We start from the raw sequence: 17221 nt of genomic DNA on the forward strand, positions 1-17221 counted from the left end.
GTCTCGCCAATGCGCCAGCTGTTTTTCAGGCATTAGTTAATGATGTTCTGAGAGACATGCTGAACATTTTTGTTTTTGTCTATCTTGACGATATCCTGATTTTTTCTCCGTCACTCGAGATTCATGTTCAGCACGTTCGACGTGTTCTACAGCGCCTTTTAGAGAATTGTCTCTACGTAAAGGCTGAGAAGTGCTCTTTTCATGTCTCCTCCGTTACTTTTCTCGGTTCCGTTATTTCCGCTGAAGGCATTCAGATGGATTCCGCTAAGGTCCAAGCTGTCAGTGATTGGCCCGTTCCAAGGTCACGTGTCGAGTTGCAGCGCTTTTTTAGGTTTCGCTAATTTCTATCGGCGTTTCATTCGTAATTTCGGTCAAGTTGCTGCCCCTCTCACAGCTCTTACTTCTGTCAAGACGTGTTTTAAGTGGTCCGGTTCCGCCCAGGGAGCTTTTGATCTTCTAAAAGAACGTTTTACGTCCGCTCCTATCCTCGTTACTCCTGACGTCACTAGACAATTCATTGTCGAGGTTGACGCTTCAGAGGTAGGCGTGGGAGCCATCCTATCCCAGCGCTTCCAGTCTGACGATAAGGTTCATCCTTGCGCTTATTTTTCTCATCGCCTGTCGCCATCTGAGCGCAACTATGATGTGGGTAACCGTGAACTGCTCGCCATCCGCTTAGCCCTAGGCGAATGGCGACAGTGGTTGGAGGGGGCGACCGTTCCTTTTGTCGTTTGGACAGACCATAAGAACCTTGAGTACATCCGTTCTGCCAAACGACTTAATGCCCGTCAAGCTCGTTGGGCGTTGTTTTTCGCTCGTTTCGAGTTTGTGATTTCTTACCGTCCGGGTAGCAAGAACACCAAGCCTGATGCCTTATCCCGTCTGTTTAGTTCTTCTGTGGCTTCTACTGATCCCGAGGGGATTCTTCCTTATGGGCGTGTTGTCGGGTTAACAGTCTGGGGAATTGAAAGACAGGTTAAGCAAGCACTCACGCACACTGCGTCGCCCGCGCTTGTCCTAGTAACCTCCTTTTCGTTCCTGTTTCCACTCGTCTGGCTGTTCTTCAGTGGGCTCACTCTGCCAAGTTAGCTGGTCATCCCGGTGTTCGAGGCACTCTTGCGTCTATTCGCCAGCGCTTTTGGTGGCCGACTCAGGAGCGTGACACGCGCCGTTTCGTGGCTGCTTGTTCGGACTGCGCGCAGACTAAGTCGGGTAACTCTCCTCCTGCCGGTCGTCTCAGACCGCTCCCCATTCCTTCTCGACCATGGTCTCACATTGCCTTAGACTTCATTACCGGTCTGCCTTTGTCTGCGGGGAAGACTGTGATTCTGACGGTTGTCGATAGGTTCTCTAAGGCGGCACATTTCATTCCCCTCGCTAAACTTCCTTCCGCTAAGGAGACGGCACAAATCATTATTGAGAATGTATTCAGAATTCATGGCCTCCCGTTAGACGCCGTTTCAGACAGAGGCCCGCAATTCACGTCACAGTTTTGGAGGAGTTCTGTCGTTTGATTGGTGCGTCCGTCAGTCTCTCTTCCGGGTTTCATCCCCAGTCTAACGGTCAAGCAGAGAGGGCCAATCAGACGATTGGTCGCATACTACGCAGCCTTTCTTTCAGAAACCCTGCGTCTTGGGCAGAACAGCTCCCTGGGCAGAATACGCTCACAATTCGCTTCCTTCGTCTGCTACCGGGTTATCTCCGTTTCAGAGTAGTCTGGGTTACCAGCCTCCTCTGTTCTCATCCCAGCTTGCCGAGTCCAGCGTTCCCTCCGCTCAAGCGTTTGTCCAACGTTGTGAGCGCACCTGGAGGAGGGTGAGGTCTGCACTTTGCCGTTACAGGGCACAGACGGTGAGAGCCGCCAATAAACGCAGGATTAAGAGTCCAAGGTATTGTTGCGGCCAGAGAGTGTGGCTTTCCACTCGCAACCTTCCTCTTACGACAGCTTCTCGTAAGTTGACTCCGCGGTTCATTGGTCCGTTCCGTGTCTCCCAGGTCGTCAATCCTGTCGCTGTGCGACTGCTTCTTCCGCGACATCTTCGTCGCGTCCATCCTGTCTTCCATGTCTCCTGTGTTAAGCCCTTTCTTCGCACCCCCGTTCGTCTTCCCTCCCCCTCCCGTCCTTGTCGAGAGCGCACCTATTTACAAGGTACATAAGATCATGGACATGCGTTCTCGGGACGGGGTCACCAATACCTAGTGGATTGGGAGGGTTACGGTCCTGAGGAGAGGAGTTGGGTTCCGTCTCGGGACGTGCTGGACCGTTCACTCATCGATGATTTCCTCCGTTGCCGCCAGGATTCCTCCTCGAGTGCGCCAGGAGGCGCTCGGTGAGTGGGGGGTACTGTCATGTTTGTCATTTATTATCATGTCTTGTCCCTGTGCTCCCCATGCTATTCGTTTCCCTCTGCTGGTCTTATTTGGTTCTTTCCCTCCTTCTATCCCTCTCTCTCCCCCTCCCTCTCTCACTCTCTCGCTCTCTCTTCTCTCTATCGTTCCGTTCCTGCTCCCAGCTGTTCCTATTCCCCTAATCATCATTTAGTCTTCCCACACCTGTTCCCGATCCTTTCCCCTGATTAGAGTCCCTATTTATTCCTTTGTGATCCGTTCCTGTCCCGTCGGTTCCTTGTATTGTATTCACCATGCTGTGATTGCGTTTCGCCCTGTCCTGTCGTGTTTTTGCTGTGATTGTGTATCGCCCTGTCCTGTCGTGTTTTTTTGCCTTCATCAGATGCTGCGTGTGAGCAGGTGTCTCTGTCGACTACGGCCTGCGCCTACCCGAAGCGACCTGCAGTCTGTGGCCGCTTCTCCAGTTATTTCCCCTCTACAAGTCTAGAGGATTTCTGTTATTCCGTTTTGGACTTAAATAAACTCTGTTTCTGTTAAGTCGCTTTTGGGTCCTCTTTCACCTGCATGACATAAACGTTTGTTATTGACCAAATACTTATTTTCCACCATAATTTGCAAATACATTTATTAAAAATCCTACAATGTGATTTTCTGGATTTTCTTTCTCATTTTATCTGTCATAGTTGAAGTGTACCTATGATGAAAATTACAGGCATCTCTCATCTTTTTAAGTAGGAGAACTTGCACAATTGGTGGCTGACTAAATACTTCTTTGCCCCACTGCATATATGATTAGCAGATGTTAATGGAAGTGTAGCGAAATGCTTGTGCTCCTGGTTCCGACATTGCAGTAATATCTAACAAATCATCTAACAATTCCCCAACAACTACCTAATACACATAAATCTAAAAGGGGTGAATGAGAATATTTACATATACATTTATGGATGAGCGATGGCCGAGCTGAATAGGTAAGGTGCAGTAGGTGATATAAAATATAATATGATATGAGTATAGTATAAGATATGTAAACATTATTAAAGTGGCATTATTTAATGTGGCATTGTTTAAAGTGACAAGTGATCCAATTGTTGAAGTGGCAGCAGCCTCTCTGAGTTAGTGATTACTGTTTAGCAGTCTGATGGCCTTGAAATAGAAGCTATTCTTCAGTCTCTCGGTCCCAGCTTTGATGCACCTGTACTGACCTCGCCTTCTGGATGGTAGCGATGTGAATAGGCAGTGGCTTGGGTGGTTATTGTCTTTGATGGGTTTTTTTGCCCTCCTGTGATATCAGGTGCTATAGGTGTCCTGGAGGTCAGGTAGTTTGCCCCCGGTGATACGTTGTGCAGACCGCACCACCCTCTGTAGAGCCTTGCATTTCAGGGCGGAGCAGTTGCCATACCAGGCTTTGATACAGCCCGACGGGATGCTCTCGATTGTGGATCTGTAAAAGTTAGTCAGGGTTTTGGGTGACAAATTTCTTCAGTCTCCTGAGGTTGAAGAGGCACTGTTGCGTTTTCATACCCACACTGTCTGTGTGGGTGGACCATTTCAGTTTGTCGTTGATATGTATGCCAAGGAACTTTCTCCACTGCTGTCCCTTCCATGTGGATAGAGCAGTGCTCCCTCTGCTGTTTCCTGAAGTCCACAATAATTTCCTTTGGTTTGTTGATGTTTAGCGAAAGGTTGTTTTCCTGACACCACACCCCAAGTGCCCTCACCTCCTCCCTGTAGGCTGTGTTGTCGTTGTTGGTAATCAAGCCCAGTACTCATTTGCAAACTTGATGATTGAGTTGGAGGTGTGCATGGCTATGCAGTCGTGGGTGAACAGGGAGTACAGGAGGGGCTGAGCACACACCCTTGTGGGGCCTCAGTGTTGAGAGTCAACACTGTTGTTTCCTACCTCACCACCTGGGAGCGGCCCGTCAGAAAGTCCAGGACCCAGTTTCACAGGGCGGGGTTGAGGCCCTGGGCCTCCAGCTTGATGATGAGCTTGGAGGGTACTATGGTGTTGAATGCTGAGCTGTAGTTAATGAACAGCATGCTTACATAGGTATTCCTCTTGTCCAGATGGGATAGGGCAGTGTGCAGTGTGATGGCGATTGCATTGTCTGTGGACCTGTTAGGGCGGCATGCAAACTGAAGTGGGTCTAGGGTGGCCGGTAAGGTGGAGGTGAAATTATCCTTGACTAGTCTCTCAAAGCACTTCATGATGACGGAAGTGAGTGCTACAGGCGGTAGTCATTTAGTTCAGTTATCTTTGACTTCTCGGGTGCAGAAACAATGGTGGCCATCTTGAAGCATGTGGGGACAGCAGACTGGGATAGGGAGCAATTGAATATGTCCTTAAACACTCCAGCCAGCTGGTCTATCGCATATTCTGCGGACCCGGCTAGGGATGCCGTCTGGGCCAGCAGGGTAAACACATTTAAACGTTTTACTCACATCGGCCACAGAGAAGGAGAAGGGGGGTGCAAAGTTCTTGTTAGCGGGACACGACGGTGGCACTGTATTATTCTCAAAGCGGGCAAAGAAGGTGTTTTGTTTGTCTGGAAGCGTGACATCGGTGTCTGTGATGTGGCTGGTTTTCTTTTTGTAGTCGGTGATTTCCTGTAGACCCTTCTACATATGTCTCGTATCTGAGCCGTTGAATTGCGACTCCACTTTGTCCCTGTACTGGCATTTTGATTGTTTGATTGCCTTGCGGAGGGAATAACTACACTGTTTATATTCAGCAATATTCCCAGACCATTTTCCATGGTTCGCGCTTTCAGTTTTGCCACCATCCATCTACGGTTTCTGGTTAAGGTAGGATTTTAATAGGCACGGTGTGTACGACATCTCCAATGCACTTCCTTATAAATTCACTCACAGAGTCAGCGTATAGGTCGATGTTGTTCTCTGTGGCTGACCGGAACATATCCCAGTCCACGAGAACAATCTTGAAGCGTGGATTCTGATTGGTCAGACCAGCATTGAATGGTTCTAGTCACTGGTACATCCTGTTTGAGTTTCTACCCACAAGACGGTAAGAGCAAGATGGCGTTGTTGAAGGATTTGCCGAAGGGAGGGCGGGGAGGGCTTTGAATGCATCGCAGAAATTAGAGTAGCTGGGGTCGAGTGTATTACCTTTGAGCATAGTGCAATCCATATGCTGATAGAATTTAGGAATCCTTGTTCTCAAATTAGCTTTTTTTTAACTCCCTAGCTACATTAAATGCAGCCTCAGGATATATGGTTTCCAGTTTACATAGAGTCCAGTGAAGCCACCCTTCATCAATAAGTGCATCGATGACGTCGTCCCCACAGTGACCGTACGTATATACCCCATCCAGACCCCATGGATTACAGGCAACATCCGCACTGAGCTAAAGGGTAGCACTGCCCTTTCATGGAGTGGGACTATAACTCGGAAGCTTATAAGAAATCCCGCTATGCCCTCCGATGAACCATCAAACAGGCAAATCTTCAATACAGGGCTAAGATTGAATTGTACTACACATGGCAGGGCTTGCAAACTATTACAGACTACAAAGGGATGCACAGCCACGAGCTGCCAAGTGACACGAGCCAACCAGACAAGCTAAATTACTTCTATGCTCGCTTCGAGGCAAGTGACACTAGAACATGCATGAGAGCACCAGCTGTTCCGGGCGACTGTGTAATCTCGCTCTCCGTAGCCGATGTGAGGAAGAACTTTAAACTAGTCAACATTCACAAGGCCGCAGGGCCAGACGGATTGCTAGGATGTGTACTCCGAGCATGCCCTGACCAACTTGCAAGTGTATTCGAAGACATTTTCAACCTATCCCTGACTGAGTCTGTTATACCAACATATTTCAAGCAGACCACCATAGTCCCTGTGCCCTAGAACACTAAGGTAACCTGCCTAAATGACTTCCGACCATTGAATTCACATCTATAGCAATGAAATGCTTTGAAAGGCTGGACATGGCTCACATCAACACCATTATCCCAGAAACCCTAGACCCACTCCAACTACAACTCAGCGTTCAACACCATTGTGCCTCAAAGCTCATCACTAAGCTACGGACCCTGGGACTAAACACCTTTCTCTGTAACTGGAACCTGGACTTCCTGGTGGGCCACCCCCCATGTGGTAAGAGTAGGTAACAACACATCCACCACACTGATCCTCAACACGGGGCCCCTCAGGGTTGTGTGCTCAGTCCCCTCATGTACTCCCTGTTCACTCATGACTGCATGGCCAGACACAACTCCAACACCATCATCAAGTTTGCGGATGACACAACAGTGGTAGGTCTGATCACCGACAACGTTGAGACTATAGGGAGTAGGTCATATACCTGGCCGTGTGGTACCAGGACAACAACCTCTCCCTCAACGTGAACAAGACAAATGAGATCATTGTGGACTACAGGATAATGAGGACCGAGCACACACCCATTCGCATCGATGGGGATGTAGTGGAGCAGGTTGAGAGCTTCAAGATCCTTGGTGTCCACATCACCAACTAACTATCATGGTCCAAACACACTAAGACAGTCTAGAAGAAGGCACGACAAAGCCTATTCCCCCTCAGGAGACTGAAAAGTGTGTACAGCCCAGTACATCACTGGGGCCAAGCTTCCAGGACCTCTATACCAGGCGGTGTCAGAGGAAGGTCCTAAAAAGTGTCAAAGACTCCAGCCACCCTAGTCATAGACCGGAGTGACAAGTCTAGGTCCAAAAGCCTTCTTAACAGCTTCTACCCCCAAGCCATAAGACTCCTGAACAGCTAATAAAATGGCTGCACAGACCCCTCTTTTATGCTTCTGCTACTCTCTGTTTACTACCTATGCATAGTCACTTTAACTCTACCTAAATGTACATAGTACCACAATTACCTCAACTAACCGGTGCCCCCGCACATTGACCCTGTACCGATACCCTCAGTATATAGCCTCGCTATTGTTATTTTACTACTGACGTTTAATTATTTGAAACTTTGATTTTCTCTTTTTTATTTTTTACTTAACACTTGTTTTTCTTAAAACTGCAATGTTGGTTAAGGGCTTGTAAGTAAGCATTTCACTGGAAGGTTGTATTTGGCGCATGTGACAAATAAAATTTGATTTGATTTGCCACCATGATATGTAGGCGTAAGGCCGAGACAATAAGAAGACACAGCGGGAGAATAAATTCAACCACACTATTCCAGCACCATTTCAACATCAACATTTCAACATAATCAAATCACCTATGCTTGTGTGTGTGTGTGTGTGTGTGTGTGTGTGTGTGTGTGTGTGTGTGTGTGTGTGTGTGTGTGTGTGTGTGTGTGTGTGTGTGTGTGTGTGTGTGTGTGTGTGTGTGTGTGTGTGTGTGTGTGTGTGTGTGTGCGCCTAAGTACACCAATGCATTCCTCCTCTCTTTCAGGTTGTTGAAACTGCCTATGACTCTGTCATACAGTACACCCTTTTAGGTTTGTTGTCCTAGGCTACCTGGCTAAAATGCTTGCTCACTAACCTAACTTCTTTTCATGGGCAACAATTAGCCAGCAAATTAACATTAGTCTACTACATCGTGCTACATATTGAACTTATTGAACTTAGGCACAATGTTTGAATCTATGGTTGGATCAGAATTGCTGTTATAATCATTAGCCAGTACGGATAATTAAGTAAAACCACATGTCCAAATCCCTATCTCCGTCCATGGCTAATTTAGGAAAGATACAATTTTAGCTAGCTTGCTAGCCACCGGAGGACACACAACGACAATTCTAGTTTCTTTCTGTCAATGACGTTTGTCTTGAAGTGATATACAGTGCCTTGCGAAAGTATTCGGCCCCCTTGAACTTTGCGACCTTTTGCCACATTTCAGGCTTCAAACATAAAGATATAAAACTGTATTTGTTTGTGAAGAATCAACAACAAGTGGGACACAATCATGAAGTGGAACGACATTTATTGGATATTTCTAACTTTGTTAACATATCAAAAACTGAAAAATTGGGCGTGCAAAATGATTCAGCCCCTTTACTTTCAGTGCAGCAAACTCTCTCCAGAAGTTCAGTGAGGATCTCTGAATGATCCAATGTTGACCTAAATGACTAATGATGATAAATACAATCCACCTGTGTGTAATCAAGTCTCAGGATAAATGCACCTGCACTGTGATAGTCTCAGAGGTCCGTTAAAAGCGCAGAGAGCATCATGAAGAACAAGGAACACACCAGGCAGGTCCGAGACACTGTTGTGAAGAAGTTTAAAGCTTTGGATACAAAACGATTTCCCAAGCTTTAAACATCCCAAGGAGCACTGTGCAAGCGATAATATTGAAATGAAGGAGTATCAGACCACTGCAAATCTACCAAGACCTGGCCGTCCCTCTAAACTTTCAGCTCATACAAGGAGAAGAGTGATCAGAGATGCAGCCAAGAGGCCCATGATCACTCTGGATGAACTGCAGAGATCTACAGCTGAGGTGGGAGACTCTGTCCATAGGACAACAATCGGTCGTATATTGCACAAATCTGGCCTTTATGGAAGAGTGGCAAGAAGAAAGCCATTTCTTAAAGATATCCATAAAAAGTGTCATTTAAAGTTTGCCACAAGCCACCTGGGATACACACCAAACATGTGGAAGAAGGTGCTCTGGTCAGATGAAACCAAAATTGAACTTTTTGGCAACAATGCAAAACGTTATGTTTGGCGTAAAAGCAACACAGCTCATCACCCTGAACACACCATCCCCACTGTCAAACATGGTGGTAGCAGCATCATGGTTTGGGCCTGCTTTTCTTCAGCAGATGGTTAAAATTGATGGGAAGATGGATGGAGCCAAATACAGGACCATTCTGAAAGAAAACCTGATGGAGTCTGCAAAAGACCTGAGACTGGGACGGAGATTTGTCTTCCAACAAGACAATGATCCAAAACATAACGCAAAATCTACAATGGAATGGTTAAAAAATAAACATATCCAGGTGTTAGAATGGCCAAGTCAAATTCCAGACCTGAATCCAATCGAGAATCTGTGGAAAGAACTGAAAACTGCTGTTCACAAATGCTCTCTATCCAACCTCACTGAGCTCCAGCTGTTTTGCAAGGAGGAATGGGAAAAAATGTCAGTCTCTCGATGTGCAAAACTGATAGAGACATACCCCAAGCGACTTACAGCTGTATCGCAGCAAAGTTGGCGCTACAAAGTATTAACTTAAGGGGGCTGAATAATTTTGCACGCCCAATTTTTCCATTTTTGATTTGTTAAAAAAGTTTGAAATATCCAATAAATGTCGTTCCACTTCATGATTGTGTCCCACTTGTTGTTGATTCTTCACAAAAAAATACAGTTTTATATCTTTATGTTTGAAGCCTGAAATGTGGCAAAAGGTCGCAAAGTTCAAGGGGGCCGAATACTTTCGCAAGGCACTGTAATTGGTATGAAGCCAAATCCAAACTTCCCCTTACACTTTTTTTTGCTGCGCCAGGACCATTCACCGTTAAGCTCACCCTGTTTATCTTAACGCTGATTGGCTGTTATTGTATTTTTTTAATTGTGAGTTCAAATTCTCGCTGTCTTCCCTTGCATTCAATGCTACGGGTGGCAACAATATCATTCTCTTTTTGACCAGACAGCATCAGATATATGGGCTACACATACAGAGAGAGAGGGGTGCTATTTCGATCACTCGGATGCTTTCTTCAGTGAAATGCTTTCAGCCTCTTGCGAATTGAAGGACAATTATGAAACACAGAGAGGAAAGATACACTATTATACATGGGTTATTTTTTTCTTGGTCAATTTTTTGGGCCTTGGCATCCATGAATTCACACCACTGGGCGTACACACACACACTCATGGATTGAAAATGCATGAAATGGAACAACAAGCACACTTCTGGGAGTTAAGGGTGGAGAAGCCAAGCTCTCTTAATTATACAAATATTTTCTGAATATGAGCTTTGATAAAAGCATGAAACAAAACCAGTGCAACATTTAATAATAATAATAATATATGCCATTTAGCAGACACTTTTATCCAAAGCGACTTACAGTCATGTGTGCATACATTCTACGTATGGGTGGTCCCAGGAATTGAACCCACTACCATGGCGTTACAAGCGCCATGCTCTACCAACTGAGCTACAGAAGGACCAACATTTAACACATGAAAGCATGTCCAACATTCACACACACACACACACACACACACACACACACACACACACACACACACACACACACACACACACACACACACACACACACACACACACACACACACACACACACACACACACACACACACACACACACACACACACACACGTACACATACACATACATACACACACACATATTGAAAATTAATAATATGGTATAAGGATTATAGTGAAAAATTCCTTGAGCCATGCTGGCAACAATTAAAGGTTTATAGCAACAGGGGGATTAAATGAGTGCACACTTCTGGGATTTAAGTGTGGAGAAGCTGAGCTCTCTCAATTATAAAAATCTATTCTGAACATAAAAGTGCTTTGATAAATGCATGATACAAAACCGTGTCCGAAATTTGTGTCCAAACTAAACAGTAAGTCAAGGCACTGCTGCATGGGCTGGAAATGGATAACTGCAAATGTCCACACGGAAGCGTCTCATTAGTCCCAGTCAAGCTCAATCTCTGCATCATATGAGGAATGGGATACACAAAAGACATCTGGCAATGCAGAAGATCTTGATGACGTGGACTCGGAGAAAGACAGTGCGGTCGTATCATCAGTGTCACCAGATGATAAGGACTAGGAGTCATCCAGCAGGCAGTGGGGTACAATAGCATTACAAGCAATGGCGACCCGTCATTTTTAGCTAAACATTGTTACCTGTTTTGCATATTATTTTGGCATTAATACGTATCAGTTTGCAAATAATGTTTAAAAAATCATTGAGTTAATGAAGCCGCTTACAAACGTGTTCTCTTTTTTGCTTTCTTCAGTAAGGCAGCTCCAAAATGCAGGTGTTTCAGCCCAGCTCAGTGTTTTCTGTAGTAGGGCAGCCAGCGGAAAATACATAGCGTAGGTATTGGTAATGTTCTCTAGTTGCGCCACTCGTGGGGACAGTACGTCATTGCCAAGTCTAATGGTAGACTTCGAAAATTCAAGCCCCTTGGGTGCTGCGATAGAGTTTAATTTTGTATTCATCTATTTAACTATAGGCAAGTCAGTCAAGAACAAGTCCTTATTTACAATGACGGCCTATCCCAGCAAATCATGGACAACGCTGTGCCAATTGTGCACCGCTCTAACTGACTCACAACCTCAGCCGGATGTACAGCATGGATTCGAACCAGGGAATGTAGTGATGCCTCTTGCACTAAGATGCAGTGCCTTAGAACGCTGCTCCACTCGGGAGCCAAGTTACATTTGAAATGCCCATCCAAGAAGGCTCAAGGTCATTGACCACAGATAAAAATGACGTGAAATCACATTATATATACATTAGCATTGATTGGACTAATACTTTCAAAATCTTAGCTAGCAGTCATTATCATGAATCAAGTCGACAATCTACTGACAAATAATTTTTAATCCTTGTCATATGAAGAGAAATAATGAACGGAAGTATCGGTGCACATCAGCCATTGGAAATAAACCTAGCATAACAAGTTGGAAATCGTAAATTCAACAGAGAGTGGTTTGGAAGGAATCAGTGACAGTGGCTAACTGCAAGCATTGCAAAGCAATCACTAGCCTGCTATTCAGTGGAGTGGCTGTGTGGTCCCAAATCTGGGATTAAGTGACTCTTTTCCAAGTTAAAATGATTAACATTCAACATTGGCCATGCTGTTATAAAAGCATGATTTGTACAGCGCTCAAAGCAACTGTTAACTCAGAACTGTGAAAATGTGACTTCAGTGAGTCCAAGACAAATGGAAATTCAAAAAGAAACAAGCTCCAACTGGGAAATACATTCATCCAATTCGGAACTCGGCCTCTTTCTAGAGCTATGACCAATCAAATATCATGATTTAACACTTCAGCATGTGAAAAAATTCCAACTGGTAGCATATAACCAGCTGAACTTTGCTAGCTAGCTAACCTCGTGTTTCTCATTCCTCCTCTCTCTAAAATGAGCCACACGAGTCAATATGTTTTATATGTAAGTTCCTTAATGTGTTTGGACCACAGGAAGAGTAGCTACTGATTGGCAGCAGCTAACGGGGATCCCTAATACATACAAATATGCACATGTGCAAATGCAGGCCACATACAATTGTATCGATACACACGGTCCAACATTAATCAAATGAACTATCTACATGTTAAAGACAGTTCAATGAGTGTACACAACTATATGTGTGGTCTTCAATAAAGTTGTAATGATGTACGCTGAGAGTCTGGAAGCAAGTTCAGGGAGTGAATACATTTGAATAAATAAACAAAACAAGAAACACAAACAGCGCACCGACATGAAACAGGAACAATGACGACTGGGGAAGAAACCAAAGGGAGTGACATATAAAGAGCAGGAAATCAAGGAGGTGATGGAGTCCAGGTGAGTGTCATTATGCACAAATGCGTGTAACAATGGTGACAGTCGTGCGCCATAAACGAGCAGCCTGGTGACCTAGAGGCCGGAGAGGGATCACACATGACAAAAGTGTAGTAAAACATGTCTTTATTGAGTTTTAGCGGATGACAAGCTAGCAAGTCTCACCGGAGTAGAGCCAGCTGAATGAACTAGCTTGCTACCTAGCTACACGTTACGACGCAATGAAAGGCTCTATAATCAATGTCTGCAATAAAATATGTTCTAAAACAACAGTATAAGAACATAAATACACATAACTCCCTTGCATTTTAACAGACGATAATATAACTAATTTTGCTAACCAAAGTCTACCATATGGATGCCTCCAAAAAAGATGGTGGATCAATTCCTTCAAAGATTGTCTCTCTGTTTGTGACATCTTTCTCGTTTTAGGCGCCCAAAATCAATAGTGTGTGACTGCGGCCCGCAATTGGGGGAGTTTCTGCATGTAGGCTTTCCTGCATCTGCAGGAACATGCACTTCGTCTTCATGCTTCTGAGACACTTTTGCCATTCTGGATTTCCCCTGGTTGTCTATGATACAGTATTAAAACGTGAGTCAAAAGGGAAATAAAAGTATTATCTGAGTGTTTCGGGGGTGAAGGTCACTGTCTACCGGTGTCACCCCCACCTGGTGTGTACCGGAGTCCTCCTAGCTAACTAGCTAGCACCCGGTGTCCTTCACTAAAACAGTGTCCCCTTTCCCAGCAAACCTTGTCAAAAGTAAATTTGGTCAGTTCTACACTACAATAATGAATCTGGTGCATATCAAGCTCTGCCAAGTTAAGTAAATTCTACAAGAGACAGTTACGTTCTACAATTGATGTGTAATGTTAGCAAATTATAATAAAGTAATATTTAAGGGCAACCCCCCCAAAAAATTGGGGTTCTAATACAAACTTCCCAAACCACATTATCTCAGCTCCACATCCCTACACCCAAACTCTGCTCCCAACCCTCCTTTATGAGAACTCCCTGCCTGCTGTATGTCTGCTTGGCCTCAGACACACCCTGTGGTCTGTGAGGTAGTCTTGAGCTGGGGGACAGCCAAAGTCAATGAAGAGGAGACTTGGCAGGGCCAGAGTGTGTGTGTGTGTGTGTGTGCGTGCGTGCGTGCGTGTGTGTGTAGGAGGGGGGGTTCCAGAGTGGTGGTGGGGTGTCATTAAGAGGATTGCAGTGTTTTCTAATGCAGCAGTGCAACTCAAACCCGAAGACTCCCTCCAAGAGCCAAGGGCCCAACTCTCTCTCTCTCTCTCTCTCTCTCTCTCTCTCTCTCTCTCTCTCTCTCTCTCTCTCCCTCTCTCTCTCTCTCACACACACACTCTCTCCCACACACACACCATCCAGATAGGACTCAACTGATGTCTGCAGACATGTCCATTTACCTATAGGATAGGGAAGGACTGGTCCATACAGTATCAATAAGTGCAATTTTGGCAGTGCAAAGGGACAGCGCAGACTACCTCTGTGTGTAGTTCCAGATCTATGGACGGAGCACAGGGCACAGGGTGCAGTAGCAAGACTCAATGTAACAGTGATGTAAAAGGTTGGTAACAGGTTAGCCTGCACAGGTAGTGATGATGTGTAAAAACTCAGATAATACACACACAGGTGAGACAGGTACACAGATAGTCAGGTAGACAGGTAGAGACAGACATCCTCCTTTTTGTTCATTTATTCATCCCCTCTGCATTAATAAAGATAGGAGGAGGGGATGGAAGCCTGCCAGGGCCAAACTGGGCCTGAGGCTAAAGCTGTCCTGTCCTACTTCTGAGACTGCAGACACAAACTGCAGCCCACAATGCAACTGAATAGGCCACATGGTAATAACTTACGGTCAGGTGGGATATCTCCATGGATCCACATTAGTGCTAGAATGTTAGATAGATATGTATTCAGTTGTAATGTACAGTGAGCTCCAAAAGTATTGGGAAAGTGACATGTTCTATTTTTTTGGCTCTGTACTCCAGCACTTTGTACTCAGCTTCAATTTGAGGATATATCGGGTGAGCTATTAAGAAATTACAGCACTTTTTTGTACATCATCCCCTCATTTTAGGGGACCAAAAGAATTGGGACAAATTCACTTATATGTGTATTAAAGTTGTCAAAAGTTTAGTATTTGGTCCCATATTCCTAGCATGCAATGATTACAGATGCACAAATATCATATACCCCCCTAAAATTGCTAACCCCTCTGTTATTGTAATGGTGAGAGGTTAACATGTCTTGTGGGTGTGATATTTGTGTGTCTGTAACTTTCTCACTCATCATTATTCACGATTCATTCAGGAATGCCCGTGATCATGGTAGCACCCACATTCATGTAGAAGTAGACTACACAAAGTGCTGTAATTTCTAAACTGTTCACCTGATATGGATGAAAGGACCCTTAAATTAAAGGCGAGAGTCTGCACTTCAACCTCACAATCATTGTATCATTTCAAATCCAAAGTGCTGGAGTACAGAGTAATAAAAGTTCACTGTCCCAATACTTTTGGAGCTCACTGCAGTTGTCCTTTCTTGTGCATCAGAGAGATTCTGCTCTTCTCCTTCTCTCTCTCGCTCTCTCTCTCTTTCTCTCTTTATCTTGCTCTCTTTGTCTCTTTCTCTAAGTCTTGTGGTTATGAGGTAAGGAGTTGGACCTAGTATTTTAATGTAGCAGAATAATTTATATTCTCCTGTCTAACGTTCAGCTATTTTTACCATACAGTGACCCTTGGAGAAAAGGCACGCTACCACTTCCATTATACTGTATCTCTTCAGTTACTTTTATAATGAAACAAGTCAAGTCACATTGGAACTACAAAGGTTATAGTTGTGCAGGTACATTTGAACTGCTCAAGATAACAGTAGCACAGCATGCTAACTTCACTGCAGTCATTTGAGTGTGAAGTGGTGTTGGCAATTTAGGCAGGGTAAAATATGGATAATAGTGGCAACTTGATGTACCCATATGTATGTAATGTCTCTGTATCAAATGTAGCATCGAAACGTGTAAAGATACCCAATAGAAAAGGTAGCTAGTGGTCCAGGTAGTATCAGACATTAGCAGTTAAGCCTTAGCACCAGTGTTGTCCTTGACTCCCTGAGGCAGCACTCGTCATGTTAGAGTAATGATGTCACAGAGCAGAGTGACACAGAGTTGACAGTCACAGCCACGTGTTGTCAATGCCCACATGTGTCCGTCAGAGCTATTGCCACAGCAGCAGGGGGGCCCTCGGGCTCTGGCTTCTCTTCATGGTGGGAGTTCTGTAAGGCCCGTCGATCAATCTGTGAAAAGCGGCCAAGCTTTTGAAAAAGGCAAAACCGATTGGTCAATAGGACTGTCTGGCTGTTTGTTTGACGGAGCGATTGAGTGGGCGATGGTTGGTAGGCCGTGAATGCAAAGAGGATAAGAAGTGACTATGGAGACTGTACAGAGTAGACTGGAAACTGGATACAATAGTCAATGTCTCTCTCTCTATCCCCCTTTAATTTCTCCTCTCCCTCTCAGTCTGTAGAGGAAACGCACAGAGCCAGTGGCCAGTAATGTCATGATGGGGCTGTGAACAGTAGAGTCAGTGAGGGAGGATGGGAGCGAGGCTCTCTGGTTCCTTAATGAGCTGAACGCTCCAGTAGGCCCAGCTAGATCAGCACAGCCCCGAAGCCCTTCTAAGGCGCCCTCAGCTCTCCACAGCCCATGAGCCTGGCAGGCTAGCTAATCAACCAGAAGACACATGGAGAACATCCTGTGGTGTGTGTGTCTTTCTACCCTTCTCTCTGTGTGTGCATCTCCCTCTCTCGCTCTCTTTCCCTCTCACTCCCTCTCTCTCTCTCTCTCTCTCTCTCTCTCTCTCTCTCTCTCTCTCTCTCTCTCTCTCTCTCTCTCTCTCTCTCTCTTTATTTCTCACTCACTCTCTCTCTTCCTCTCTCCCTCTCTCGCTCTCTTTCTCTCTCTCTCTCTCTCTCTCTTTATTTCTCTCTCACTCTCTCTCTTCCTCTCTCCCTCTCTCGCTCTCTCTCTCTCTCTCTCTCCCTCTCTCTCTCTCTCACACACACACTCTCTCCCACACACACACCATCCAGATAGGACTCAACTGATGTCTGCAGACATGTCCATTTACCTATAGGATAGGGAAGGACTGGTCCATACAGTATCAATAAGTGCAATTTTGGCAGTGCAAAGGGACAGCGCAGACTACCTCTGTGTGTAGTTCCAGATCTATGGACGGAGCACAGGGCACAGGGTGCAGTAGCAAGACTCAATGTAACAGTGATGTAAAAGGTTGGTAACAGGTTAGCCTGCACAGGTAGTGATGATGTGTAAAAACTCAGATAATA

Source organism: Oncorhynchus gorbuscha, unplaced genomic scaffold (assembly GCF_021184085.1).
Source record: "Oncorhynchus gorbuscha isolate QuinsamMale2020 ecotype Even-year unplaced genomic scaffold, OgorEven_v1.0 Un_scaffold_40:::fragment_2:::debris, whole genome shotgun sequence".
Lineage (NCBI taxonomy): Eukaryota > Metazoa > Chordata > Actinopteri > Salmoniformes > Salmonidae > Oncorhynchus > Oncorhynchus gorbuscha.